Consider the following 14447-nt stretch of genomic DNA (forward strand, 5'->3'; position numbering starts at 1 on the left):
CTGTGGGAGAAAATGGTTGAAAACCACTGATCCAGTTAAATCTGTCAGCTTCCTTCCACTCTAATTGCAGTAAGAACCAATCCTTGGGGCACCTGGACGGCTCAGTCAGTTAAGCATCTGACTTCAGCTCAGGTCATGAGCTGTCAGTTGGTGAGTTCAAGCCCCACATAGAGCTCACTATTGACATCACAGAGCTTGCTTAGGATCCTCTGTCCCCCTTTCTATCTGACTCTCCCTTGCACTCTCTCTCTCTCTCAAAAATAAACATTAACATATTAAAAAAAAAAAAAAAAAGAACTGATTCTCGGCTATAAACTACCCACCTCTCAGTCTGTGTGTGACGACGACTATGCTTTATGGGTGTGAGGACAAAAGTAAATGCTGTCCTCATGATTGCCATGGGGTCAACTGGCAGGTATGTGCTGATCGGAGGCCAAGATCAAACAGTGATATTGATTTAATCATTAAGTTCCTCTTGGTTTTCCAGTCTCACTGATGTTAATCCTCTTCTTTTTCAAGTGTTTAGTTGTCCTTGTGGAGCCACAGCCTCTGATAAAAATTAAATTACTATTGTTTATTTCTGAACAAAATGTTAGGTGAAATGCCATGTGCTGCCCTCTGCAGATTATTGAACTAACAGACCACTGTCAGTCATTTGGAGTAGTTTTGCCAGAAATTGTGATGAATTTCTTTCTTTAAAAAAATGTTTAATCTCACTGACATAGTTCTGTGTGTACAACATTAAAGTTTATTGTTTTTAGTAGATACCAGGTATTTATCTAGGTCCAAAAAAACTATCCACAAATAAAAGCAGGTCCTAGTCCTCCCTGGGGCTCATACTCTAATGCTATAAATTGTACTTAAATACTTAATATTTCCAAAGTGATAAGTATTAGGAAGTAAGGAGGTAGAGAGTGATCAAGGGTGTTACTTCCATGAACTCGTGGTAGATGACTTGTCTGATAAATTGATACTTGAACAGAGACATGCTGAAAGTGAAGGGAAAAGCAATTTGGATATGAGGGGAAAGCTTTGGGGCAAGGAAATAAGGTACCACAGCATACTTCGCATGTTCCAGACACAGGATGGAGGCCAGTGTGGTCAGAGCTGAGGGAATAAGGGGAGGGAAGTAGCAGTGATCACAGTATGAGAGGCATAGAGAAGATCTTGGAAGGTCTTGGCATTGTGGTAAGAATTTGAGGACTTGCTCTAAGATGAGGAGGCATTAAGGGTTTTGAAACAGAGGAATGACATGATCTCTTTATATTTTATTTTATTTTGAAATGTTTCTTTATTTTTGAGAGAGAAAGAGAGAGAGAGAGCATGCAAGTAGGGGAGGGGCAAAGAGAGAGAGAGACAGAAGATCTGAGATGGGCTCTATTCTGACAGCAACAAGCCCGATGCGGGGCTTGAACTCACTAACTGTGAGATCATGACCCGAGCTGAAGTTGGACACTCAACTGACTGAGTCACTCAGGTGCCCCTGATGTCTTTATATTTTAAAGCATCACTCTGATTTTTAGGCTGAGAAAAGACCAAAGGAGGACAAAGATGGAAGAAGTGGGACAAGTTGGGAGGCCACTGCACTGCTGTAAACGTGGTTTGGACTGTAAAAGTCCACTTGGCTTGGACTAGGAAAGTAGCAGAGAGGAAGGTGAGAAGTCATCTTACTGGATGTGGGGTGTGAACAAAAAAAAAAGCGAGACCTGGGTGGCTCAGTCGGTTAAGCTTCCAACTCTTATTTGAGGTTCAGGTCATGATTTCGCAGTTAGAAAGTTTGAGCCCTGTGTTGGGCTCCACACTGACAGCCTGGATCCTGCTTGGGATACTCTCATTCTCTCTCTCTCTCTCTCTCTCTCTCTCTCTCTCTCTCTCTCCCTCAAAATAAATAAATAGACTTTATTAAAAAAAAAAAAAAGGAAGGCTTGAGCCCTCAGACATTCAAATATTTCGGATCTGGAAGATAAGGTGGAACCAGTAAAGAATCTTGGGAAGGAAAGAAAGAGATTCAAGAGAGAATGGTAGCCTAGAGTCCAAGTAGAGAAAATGTTTTAAAAACAGAGAGGTCACCTTTTTTAAATGATGTCAATAGAGTAAGACGAAAAGCAGAGAAGTAGAGGCCATGAGTATGAGAGATTCTCTGAATGAGTTATGCTGAATTTAAAATGGAGTATTACCTCAGAGGCACATGGAGAAAGTAGTGGGTTTTTTTTTTTTTTTGTAATAAGGTATTTTGGCATGTTTATATGGTAAAGGAAATTAGTAGAAAGAGTAATTTATGACACAGGAGAGAGAGAGGATGCCTGCAGGAGTGTTGTCCTCAAGTAGTCAAGAGCGGATGGTACTCAGGTCCCAGTGTAAGGACTAAATAGTGTGTGCCAAGTTCATTTCAACAGGAAGAAGGGTGGAGCTACTCACACAAAGGGAAGTGGGTTGGTAGATATGTTGATGGAAGAGTAGGGACATTTTCTTCTCCATTTTACAAAGGGAATAAAAAGCAAAGCCATCAGCTAGGATTGAGGAGAAAGGAGAAATTGTTGCAAGTTTGATGGTCCCTGGCCACTGGTACAGTTTATGAAATGAGTTTTGTTCCCAAATCAAATGATACAGGGCACATAAAGACTTAGGACTTTCATAAGCCATGAAATTAGCATACTTTCATAAGCAACTGACACAACGCATTCATTTTTTTCACTTAGGTACTCATCAATCATTTCTTAACAAACTTTTATTGATAAACTGTGATGTGCTCACTGTGATCAACTCTGGAAAAATTATACCCAAATAAGTCTTAGTCACTGTGATTACAGAGGTGATTACAGTCTAGGGGAGGAGGCAGAAATGGGGGAAAAATAATACTACATTTCTCTTTATTTGATTATAAAACATGTCATCTTTACAGTGATCATTCTTCACTAGAATGTCATCTTTTCAGGGATCATTCTTACTAGATGTCTTGGGACATAATTGGGAAATATTCTGTCATGTTCTACTAACAATCACAGTTGTAGGATTACATGTTCCCATTTTTGCTTAAGAAAATATGGTTATTATCACCATTACTGGGGCACGTTCAAAGTGCTAAGAGAGCACAGAGTAAGGCAGTCTAGCTAGAGAGTTAGAAAGAGATTCATTCGAGCAAAGTCTTGAAGGGTGAGTGCAAAGACAGCATAAGCCATACACCAGCAAGAAAATATGTCAAACCCAAGTGGCATGAATCTGGACAGATATGCTGAGAGTAACCTGAAAGCAAAGATAGTCTTTACTCCTCAGGTAAGCAGGAGTCACAGAGTTTTTATTTAGTGTTTCATTTTTAAGCAGGAAAGGAATGACATAGTTGGATTTTGCTTTAGATAGACCGGTTAGGTGGCTGTGTGGAAAGCAATGGAAGGAAGAAGGGCTCGGTATGGTGTTAGATGTAACAGGTAGGAGCCTGATGAGGACCTACAGTAGAACGTGAACACTGCTGGTGGAAGGAATGGATGGGTTAAAGACACATTTCCCAAAGGGTGATACATGGTGTGCTGGCTGATGGTAATACAGAGTAAAGGCACATAAGGGAGTCAAAGATTTCCCTAAGTTTTCTGCCTTACCCGATTGGGTGAAACAGAAATTACAGGACAGAGGGCAAGTTTCTTTGCTTGCTTTCTCTCTCTCTCTCTTTTTGGTGGGGGGGGGGGGGGGAGACTATGATGTTTTGATTTTAGCATTATGTTTGATTTGTAGGTGTCTACTGGCCAGTGAAATACAGGACATAAATGAAATATACGACAGTGTTCTGGAGACAAGGATTTGGAAGTTATAGTTGTGTAAGTGCCAGTGAAAGCTTGGGGGATGATGATCTCACCAAGTGTTTATGTCTGCAATGAGAAAAGAAGACTGAAGTCTGACTCTGCGAGGAAATACTAGTAATTAAGAGGCAAGTCAGGATGAGCCTGTGAAGGAAAGACATGACCAACTTATCCAGTGCTCCAAGGTGGCCTGGAGCCAGGTTTCCGGGTTAAGCCATGAGTCAGCCAACGGTGGCTTCAGTGAAAACAGCTTCAGGTGTCATAGCCACGTGGAAGAGAATGGAGATTTAACACCAGGGGTGGTGATTGTACATGTATAAAAAAAACCCTGCACCCTATAACCTCTACCCAAGTCCCTTCTTGGAAACCTAGAAAATAAAACCCAAATATAGTTTTACCTGGGCCTTGAGCTAGGCGTGTACAAGAAGGAAACACCTGTACAAGAAGGTACGTCTCTATTCCTTAGTGGCTCTTTCTAAATTGCTCTGTGATAAGGCCATATGAACAACTTATAGGAAGAAACATTTGGGATATAATTATTCAAACTCATTACATTGCTTTGTTTTCCAAACTGCACATTTTAAAAACCTCAGAAAGAAGAACAGTGTTTGTATGCTACTTTTCCATATAACTGATCTTTTTAATACAGTATCTCATTCAACTTCCCAATAATTCTATGGATTTGATAATATTATTATCATTATTAAAACGTGGAAGTCAAGCCTCAGGACAGAGTAATAAATTTAGCTTCAGGTTGTCTGGCTAGGAAAAGGCAGAGCCAGGATTTAATTGAATCCGGGTAATCGAACCTCTGTGCTCTTTCCTCTGTATTAACTTGCTTATTCAGCAGATGATGCCTGGACCCAGAGAGATTTCCTTTAATTCCACAAAAAGCAAATTGCTGTTTTAACTGGGCTAATTCCCCTATAATTTGACAAATCAAAGTTGAGAAAGACCGTATTATTTTGTATGTAGATACTGTTCAAAATTTAAACAAGAAGCATTTACTATTTCACATTCCAATGTCTATAACAAATACATAAGGCAAGTATTGAGACAGAAGAGAAAGTAGTATTTTCAGTAGTATACGAAGTTCCCTCTGAAATACCACTCAGGTGACTCAATACTGCAAGCAATGAATGTAATTAAGCTTTACACAGTTACCGTGCACTAGTGTGACGTAAGAAAAGTACTGTGTGAATGATTTTAAGGGTTTTCTGTCCATTTACAAAGATCCTCAGGCCAGTGGGAGACGATGGAATCTTTAAATCCGGGGGGGAAAAAGTATGAAATCATTAGATGAGGGTCACAGAGAAACACCAACTCGTAGAAAGTTTGAAAACATCTGCAGGTTATACATACAAAACCAAGTGTTTTGTGCTGTTCATCACCAACAATTCAAAAGATTTTCCAAGAATATTTTGACAAGACTTGAGGTTTTTAATATTTAGGAAGACCCCAGACATAACACATGAGAAAAGTGGTATACTGCTAACGTTTCAAACTGAAGTCTTTGAAATCATCACTGAAGGTCAAGTAGACTTCTGAAAGGGATGGTATGATTTAAGAGAGAAAAGTTAGGAGGACAAAATGAAAAGAAGTGATGTACACATCCCATAAAATCAAGACAAAGGACTGGTGTCAAATAGTACATTGTTGGGGAAAGCTCCTCCCTGGTGGCTTTTTCTCGAAGTGGCAGGAATTCAACTCCGGTGACTTTATTTCCATTCATATGAATTCTATCCAGCTGCCCATGCATATACCTTGCAGCATACACTTGCAAATACCTGGCCTAATTCCTGATTTCTGTAAAGCTACCATTTTCTTTACACCAAGGGTTGCAACTTGGGCTGGGGTCTTTGGAAATATTTGGAAACATGTATATTTCTTTCATATGTATATGGAACTTTCACCATATATGCAAAGGGAACTCTTTAGAGTCTAGCCTGCTTTCCATACATGGAAAAGTACTTAGGGTAGTGGTTATTGGTAGTGGGGTTGCTATTTTGTCCTTCCTGGATGACATCGAATTTCTATCCCCTAAGGATAAAACAAGGTGACTCTAAAGTTTACCGGAATAAATCACTTCTGAAAGTACAAACTTCATTCTTTCATTGTAATCATTGACTAAAATGGTGGCCAAGGGTAAACCAGAGACTGAGAATTTCTGTCACCCACAGAACTGAGACCATGTTACTTGAATAAATGACATGTTAAGCCATGCTTAGCCATTGTATTTCCTGCTGAGAGTTTTGACAAATCATAGACTTCAAAATGCCATCATGGGGGAAAAATGAATTCTTTAGGAAAGAACAGTATTTGTCTTCCTCAAGTATAACTCATCATTAAGAACAAGTGTCTGGAAAAGAAAACAGTTCTTCAACTGACATTGTAACTTTGCCCCTTTTATTAACATTACAACAGAATTTTTCAAGGAAATCTGCATGCCCTTATTAGTTCTCTTGATCACTTGCCAATCTGTAATTAGTGAAGCAGCAACTTGTATAAAAGATTTTTAAAATGAATAATGCAAACAGGAGAAAATCATGCCTCTTAAAAAGTAATCAAAGTCTTTAAAAAATTTTAAGTACATTTTTAAACTATGCTATGCAAGAGTGTGTGTGTGTGTGTGTGTGTACACACACGTATATATAAAGTATGTCCTTAGTAAACATGAGTTAAAGAAGATGCAAATACACAGCTTACTATTTAAAGATTTGAATTTTATATAGATGTTGATTATCAAGTGTGTATTACATAGTAGTTATACTTATCATTATCTAAGAGGGTGTATTTTAGCTGACTGTGTGCTTTTTCAACAAAAACAAAATAAAGTAAAAACAAAGGATAGTTAATATATTTCAGACTATTCAATGGAATGCTTTTCTGCTTTATGATATTGAGTCTTAGATTCTTTCTCTATTCTAGCCAAAACTCACCTTGCATCTCTCAGATAAAGGACTTGCTGTCTAATGTCGACTTTGCTTAATGGCGCTAATCTGCTTCATTAACAAGAAGATCAGGTAAAAATTGACATACAGAGTACTTAGCCTTTAGATGAGTTTGTTGGGTTCCCCCCCCCCCCCCGGAACAATCAATGTCATTTTACATATATTACCTCATTGATCTCTAACATTGTTCAAGAATGGTGTTTTACATTTTGCAGAAAAGCTCCCTCTTATTAAAACAAAACAAAACCTTGAGTCCTTCTGAGATTCAACTTTTAATGTGTACACCTACCATATGTTAGTTCCTTGAGCAAAATTTGAATTGTGCACCTCCTAAATTCCTAAAAGGATTCTTCTGTTTGACTGATGGCAGAGATAGCATGGTCCATTCATTCCCCCTGTTGTTCTATTTTGGCTGTCCCCCAGGTGCCACATGTAAACCTTCAGTTAGGCTTTACCTGGGCTCACGACGACTTTGATCTTCTGGCTGAGTACGCAGAACTTCATTGCTGAATAGAAAGTATAGTTGATTGATACAACGGACAGACTTTTCAGTTTATTGTAAAAGCTAATCTTCAGATAGATTTCTCAGTGAAGGTAACAGCCTGCCTTGACAACTTGGTGAGCATAGTATCATCATTTCACACAAAATATATGGCAGGCATTAATTTTCAGTGTCAGATCAATTCATTGACCACAACTATCAAGAGCACAAAGGGACTAGACAATTAATTCCTTTTTGACATGAAATTACTATATAATAGAGCTGCAACCTTCACTCTTTCTCCAACCAATTGTCTGATACTATGCTTTCAGAGGTCATTGAAAGCATGGGGCATAAAACCTTTGACCAAAACTCTTGTCATGTTTCTAGACTTGTTTGCTGATTGATTTATATCAAATCACTGTTTTCTTTTCAAATGCCCCACCCCCAAATCTTCCAAAAGTGCTATTGCTAAGGTAGAAATATCAGAAAGGCATAAATTTAACATTTTTAACCCCTCCCCTATAATTTGATAAATTAAAAAAATTTTTAAGAGTGAATATGCAGTATTTTTACACGATATATAATATTTTTATTTTTATTTATTTGTTTTGCTGCTTCCTCTCAGAAGTAGGCCATCTCCTGAGACCTGGAATTTGGTACTCTAAAGTTTACGCCTAGGATGAATTTAAAACGTGATAATTTGGAATATTTTGATGGAAGCTGTATTTTCTGAGATGTCATCAAAGAGTCAGATGAGACTATCAAATGGCCTTTCCCACACTGCACACCCCTATATATCTAGCTTAATGCCTGCCATGTAGTGGACATTCGATGAGTACTTGTTAAGTTAATGAATGAGTTCCTTCTAAAGACATTGTGGTAATGTCTAATTTACATAAATTGATTCTGGCAAGTTGAGCGCAGATTGTATTTGTCAATGTTAGTCATGTTCACTCTGGTTAACAAAGGTGGTTTTTGTATTTTCCTGGGAATGCTGACGATGCAAAGCATTATGGCAGCATTCTAATCTGTGGAAACTAGGTGGCATTGGGAATGAAGAAGACATAAGCAAAAGGGAGCTCAGCATAGACATTGAAAATGTAGACTCCGGAGCTGAAGTGCCTGGATTTGAGTCCCGGTTTTGCTCTGAAGCCTTGGACAAATTATTTAAACTCTGTGTTTTATGGAAGTGATCATAATAATGTCACCTTCATAAGCTTAAAGTGAGAGCATTCAATGAGGTAAAGCCACTAAAGCAATTCCTGACACAAAGTTTGTGAACTAGGAAAGGGAGAGTATCTCTACCATTGGCGTCCAATTTCAAAAATTAGTTTTCTTCTTCTTCTCCCATTGGTAGCCAATTTCAAAAATTAGTTCCTCCTCCCTCCCCCTCCTTCTCCTTCTTGTAATTGCTCCCCTTCCCTCTAGGGGCCAAGGGCAGGCAACCCCAAGATGGACCACTTTGGCATGAAGATTATTTTGATCTGAAGGCAATCAAGACCCTGCAGGCTTAAGAGAAATTTTTTGCCCCTCCCTTAACTACAGAGAAGAATCTAAATTGGGGGTCTTTCCTAGAATAATGGTTATTAGCAGAGATAAATTTTATCTGAGTGACCAATCTGTGTGGTAGGATAAACATCGAATTACCAAACATCTGCTCTTCTTCTTATTGCCTGTGAATTACATTTCTTTCCTGTGAAGTCCCAAACCCCTTTCCCCTTTTCATTAGTTCAGAATGACATATGCACCTCATTTTGCCTGATTGTCTTTGGGATTTCCATGTCTGCATAGATTCACCATATATATGCTATTAAATTTGATTTTCTCCTGTTAATCTGTCTCATGTCAGTTTGATTCTTAGTCCAGCCAGAAGGAACCCTTGAAGGGGACAGGATTTCTTGCTGCCTGACAAATGTAAATACCAAAATAAATCAAAATATTTTAAAGTATATTTGCCCTCTTCAATGACAGTTGTGTTCCCATGATTATAGATCCTTCTCCTGGGAAATTCCTTAGGACACCTTGCACTAAGCACTCAACACTGAGCTCTTCATGACCTTGCAGGATGCCCAGACACACGAGTTCTCAGATCTCTGGTGGAAATTCTCAAGTCTCTCCAACTATATTTGTGCTGAGAATAATAAGATTCCCTGAATCTATATTAAGCGACACTGTGCTAAGTGCCTTGTGTACATGATGCCACCACATACCCTATCCAAGATGGAGCATTGTCACCCGATAGGACTCAGTAAAATCTCACAGTCCAGGAACATCCAACTGCTCTGCCTGTAGCAAACATCTGAGGCCATTAAGGGATTGGAGGTTAAGGAGGTAAACCAGCTTTAAACAGCCCACCATAGGCTGGTGATAATTCCAGACTACGCCCAGTTTCCCACAGGTCTTATGACTTCTGATGCAAGCCACTCAATAGAGCCCGTTGGTCCTGAATGCCCCCAAAATTCTGACTCTCCAAATCTCAACTTTCATAGGCTCAGATCCAGCCTTCTCTTCTGAATTGGCCTTCAGCTCCAATTTTGACTGATATATCAACCACCCTTGGTCTGAGTATATCAGCCACTGAGTTTCTAGATTCCTAACCTAGAAACAGATGATACTGCTTATGGCCCACAATAAGGAAAATTGATTCACATAGAGACCATTTACACTAGCATTCATATTTGTAATACTTAATCCCACCCATGATGTTTTGAATAGCAGTGGACAGGTCTCCTAAAAAATATCTCCTTTATTGCCCATCTGCCACAGTCCCCAAATGTCACCATTTAAGATTTAATCAATCACTTCAGTCTTAACAGTGTTCTACCTATTCTAAAGAACTCTGAGTTTCTTGAAAATTCTTGCTCCCTCAGACTATTTGTACAGGCCTCAATATCATTTGCATAGATCACCAACCATGAAAATATGAGACTCTATGACTTTATTACAGTTAATCTTATTATATCTATTATATTTAATATTCAAACTAAATCTGGTCACATTCATTGTAACAGTCTCAGGATGAAGAAACTGAGGTTCAGGGCAGACCACATAGCTTCTGGGTAGCCAAGAAGTAGATGTGACTGATTCAAAGGCCATTCTCATTTTATTTCCATACTTCCTGCACAAATTTGGTTGACTTACATTTACTGATTTTAAGTTAAAAGTTTGAATTCACCCAAGTAACCTTTTATCCTTACTTTGCCTTTCTCCACAGTTGTTTTGATTCTATACAAACATCGACCCTGCTCACCAGTTAATTTCAAAGGCTTTTTAAATGTCAGGAGTTGAGCTGAGATTTCATGAGTCTCCAGTCTCTGAACAGGTCATTAGTCCAAAGCACTTTTTAGGCCAACCCATCCGCCCCTAGTGGCTCCAAATGCCAGTTAAACAGATGCCCACCCTTGATAATATCTACTTAAAACCCAAAGAGTAAATCTTAGAAGTGGCTCTGCAGATTTGACTATTGAAAGACTAATGGGTCCATATAAAATAATCTTCTCCCAACTTCTGGGTTTAGGAAAGCCCTAAAAACAAATTAACTTTAATGTTTTTCCAAGGTTTGTTAACCTTGCTCGCTCAACAGCTGCTCTGCTTTCATAATGAAAGAGAAACGAAGCCATAATGGCCCTAAGGTTGCCAAAATTTGGGGGTGAACAAGCTTTCTGTGCTCTTCAAAACATTCCCTCTCCATGAAGTGTGATTGTCAGATTCCAACAGTCTCAGGACATTTACATCCCGGCGGTGATGAATGCCACAGATAGACAGCAAATAGAACTGCAGTGAAATTTAATGTTCACTTTAGATGCTCCAGTTCTTATTAGAAAAGGTCACCCATTGTCCCACTCAGATGATTAATGCAGACTCTTACATCTTTATGGGATATTTCCGCAATATGTGCTGTCTAAGTGACTGTTTGTTCCTCATTTCAGACTCTACCAGTGCTTAATACTCAACATGAATTTAGATGGGTGGAAAAATGCCACTTTGCAGCTTCAGGTTTTTGTAGATTTCCTTGTTAAAAGGAAGCTTAAATCATGGGGTCCAAAGAAAGTTCAAAGCCCATTTTCATCAAATTTCCCATAGCAGTTTTCTTTAAATGTATGCTGATAGCATAATTACTATGATAAACAAACCCCTTTTCAGTGGCACTTGGAAAATTCAAACCTGAACTATTTTCTTTCAGATGCTGATTAGTTAAATCCTGCCAGGTCAGTAGTAGTAGCAATAATCCGTTATTTCCTATGGTAGAAAAAGCCAAATTTCTAACATCATAAATACTCTACCTTACCTGCTAATGAGTTATAACATGGACACACAACACTGCTTGTGATATTTTTTAACTCAGGAAACTTGTTTTTTGTCACTTTCTGGGGTCGAACAAAATAACAGCTTTTAGATTCTCTCCCTGCACCTGTCCAAAGGATCCTTAGAGGACAGAACTTTTCAGTATCGACCACACAAATTTAAACACCTGGATCTCTATTTCTCTTGTTTTTGTTATCCTTGCCTCTATTTTTGGTTTTATTTCTTATTTCCCCAAACTTGGGCATTGTGGAAGGACAAAGTGCTTAAAGCCCAAGGTGATATAACTTTCATTTGTATAACATTCACCTGGCTATGCAAATTCATTACCAAGTTTCTACCGTTGCCCTGGAAAGTTTCATGGAACCCAGGATCTTAGGTGGAGGAAGATTTTCCAGATGGAGTTGACCTGGAAGAATTTGCCCTATCACTCAAATGGCTTTTTCTCTGTGTCATTTTCCTTCTGCGGCGTACTAATGGTTTTGTTGTTGTTATGTGGCTGCTTGATGTGAGTTGCATTTCATACACTACCAAATTCAATATTTGTAGGCCAAATTGTTTTAGGTTCTGTCACTATGTTGGACACAAAGAACCGATCAAATTGTCAACAGTCAATGTGAAAGAATCAATTATATAGATCTAGCCCAGAGTCGGAGAAATGTAGGTAGTAAAATAAGATTTTCTTTTCTTTTTCCCAGTCCTGCTGGCCAAAGAGGTTAAATCAGTTTACTTTAAATGCCATTGCCCGAATTTGGACCTGGTCATGTGGATGAGCCCAAATCAGGTACTAGGCGAGTACTTACTATAATTTGTCCTTTTGTTGAAAAGACACAAGAAATATCAAAACCTCTCTTTTTACAATTATGTGTAAGACTTTAAGCATAAATTCAAAACAAATGGATATGTGAACAATCATTCCATTTTTACTACAAAAAAAATCTTTGGCTTAAAAGTGAAAGTTTAGGCATCCAAATTGGGAAAGAGAAAGTAAAATCATCTCTTTGTAGATGACATCATCTTATATATAGAAAATCCTAGGGGCGCCTGGGTGGCGCAGTCGGTTAAGCGTCCGACTTCAGCCAGGTCACGATCTCGCGGTCCGTGAGTTCGAGCCCCGCGTCAGGCCCTGGGCTGATGGCTTGGAGCCTGGAGCCTGTTTCCGATTCTGTGTCTCCCTCTCTCTCTGCCCCTCCCCCGTTCATGCTCTGTCTCTCTCTGTCCCAAAAATAAATAAAAAACGTTGAAAAAAAAAAATTAAAAAAAAAAAAAAAAAAGAAAATCCTAAAAATTACACACACACACACACACACACACACACACACACACACACACACACACACACCTATAAGGACTCATAAATGAATTCAACAAAGTTGCAGGAAAAATTAAAATTAAAAACACAAAACACGGTACATTCCTATACAATAACAATGAACAATTCAAAAGGAAATTAAGAAAGCAATAGCATTTTCTTTAGAGTGGTATCTCTCTTAGTTTGGGTTGCTATAACAAAAACACCATAGACTGGGTGGCTGAAACAACAAACGTTTGTTTCTCATGGCTGGGAATTCTGAGATCAGGGTGCTGGCATGGTTGGGTTCTGGTGAGAGCTCTCCTCCTGGTTCACAGGTGGCTATCTTCTTTCTGTGTCCCCATACAGTGGATATTCAAGAAACAGGGTGAAAGCTCTCTCTTATTTCTTCTTATGAAGAAACTGATTTCATCATGGAGGCTCCACCCTCATGACCTAATCACCTCCCAAAGGTCCCATCTCCAAATACCACTGCACTGGGAGTAGTTTCAACATACGGAATTTGGGAGAACACAAACATTCAGGCCATAGTCACATCAAAAAGATTCCTGGGTGCCTGGGTGGCTCAGTCAGTTAAAGTCTGACTCTTGGATTCAGCTCAGGTCATGATCTCACGGTTGGTGGGATCAAGTATCCCCCCCCCCCCATCCCATGTCCAGCTCCATGCTGACAGCAGAGAGTCTGCTTTAGATTCTCTCTCTCGCTCTCTCTGCCCTTCTCCCTCCACCCCTCAAAATACATAAAACTAAAAAAAAAAAAAAAAAAAAAGATTCCTAGGAATAAATTTAACCAAGGAGGCAAAAGACTTATACACTTAAAACTATAAAATGTTGCTGAAAGAAATTAGAGACACAAACAAATAGAAAGATATCCTGTGTTTGTGGGTTGGAAGACTTACACTGTTAAGATATCAATACCACCTAAAGCAATCTACAGATTCAATGCAGTCCCTACCAAAACCCCAGTGATTTTTTTTTCAGAAGTAGGAAAATCCATGGATGAAACTAGAGAGTATTATGTTAAGTGAAATAAGGCAGTCAGAGAAAGACAAATACCATATGATTTCATTCATATGTGAAATTTAAGAAACAAAACAAACAATCATAGGGGGAAAAAAAGAGAGAGGAAAACGTGGAAACAGACTCTTAACTATAGAGAACAAACTGATGGTTACCAGAGGGGAGGGGAGTGGGGGAAGGGTGAAATAGGTGATGGGGATGAAGAAGTACGCTTGTAGCGATGAGCACCAGGTGTTGTATGTAAGTGTTAAATCACCAAATTGTATACCTGAAACTAATATTACACCATATGTTAACTAACTGAAATTTAAATAAAAACTTTAAAAAAAAATGATATTTGTGGTCAAGGGACCACAAATAGCCAAAAGGATCTTGAAAAAGAGGAACATCCTTGAAGAACTCACACTCCCTGATTTCAAAACTTATTGCAAAGCACATAAAGTGTGCTACTGGTATAAAGGCAGGCATATAGACCAAGAGAACTGAATAGAGATCCCAGAAATGAATACACATATACTTGTTCAAATGATATCTGACAGAAGTGCCAAGACCATTCAACGGAGAAAAGACAGTCTTTTAAACAAACAA

The 14447-nt window shown here is 38.8% G+C and overlaps 1 long non-coding RNA gene across 2 annotated transcripts in view; it reads right to left on the bottom strand.

Annotated features, from left to right (window-relative positions):
* LOC147575559 (uncharacterized) overlaps positions 1-14447 on the bottom strand; it is a 265631-nt gene that overhangs the window by 209158 nt on the left and 42026 nt on the right. Inside the window, exons 1-3 of one of the 2 annotated variants that reach the window (XR_015242511.1) lie at positions 6731-6795; positions 4956-5335; positions 324-549 (exon numbers count right to left, since the gene is read on the bottom strand). This is a non-coding gene — a long non-coding RNA (uncharacterized LOC147575559). Of the gene's footprint in view, positions 1-323; positions 550-4955; positions 5336-6730; positions 6796-7031; positions 7249-14447 lie in introns of those variants that run through there. The other variant, XR_015242510.1, reaches the window with a different exon arrangement.

This window comes from Puma concolor, chromosome D3, assembly GCF_028749965.1.
Source record: "Puma concolor isolate L17-30 chromosome D3, mPumCon1.1.hap2, whole genome shotgun sequence".
Classification (NCBI taxonomy): Eukaryota; Metazoa; Chordata; class Mammalia; order Carnivora; family Felidae; genus Puma; species Puma concolor.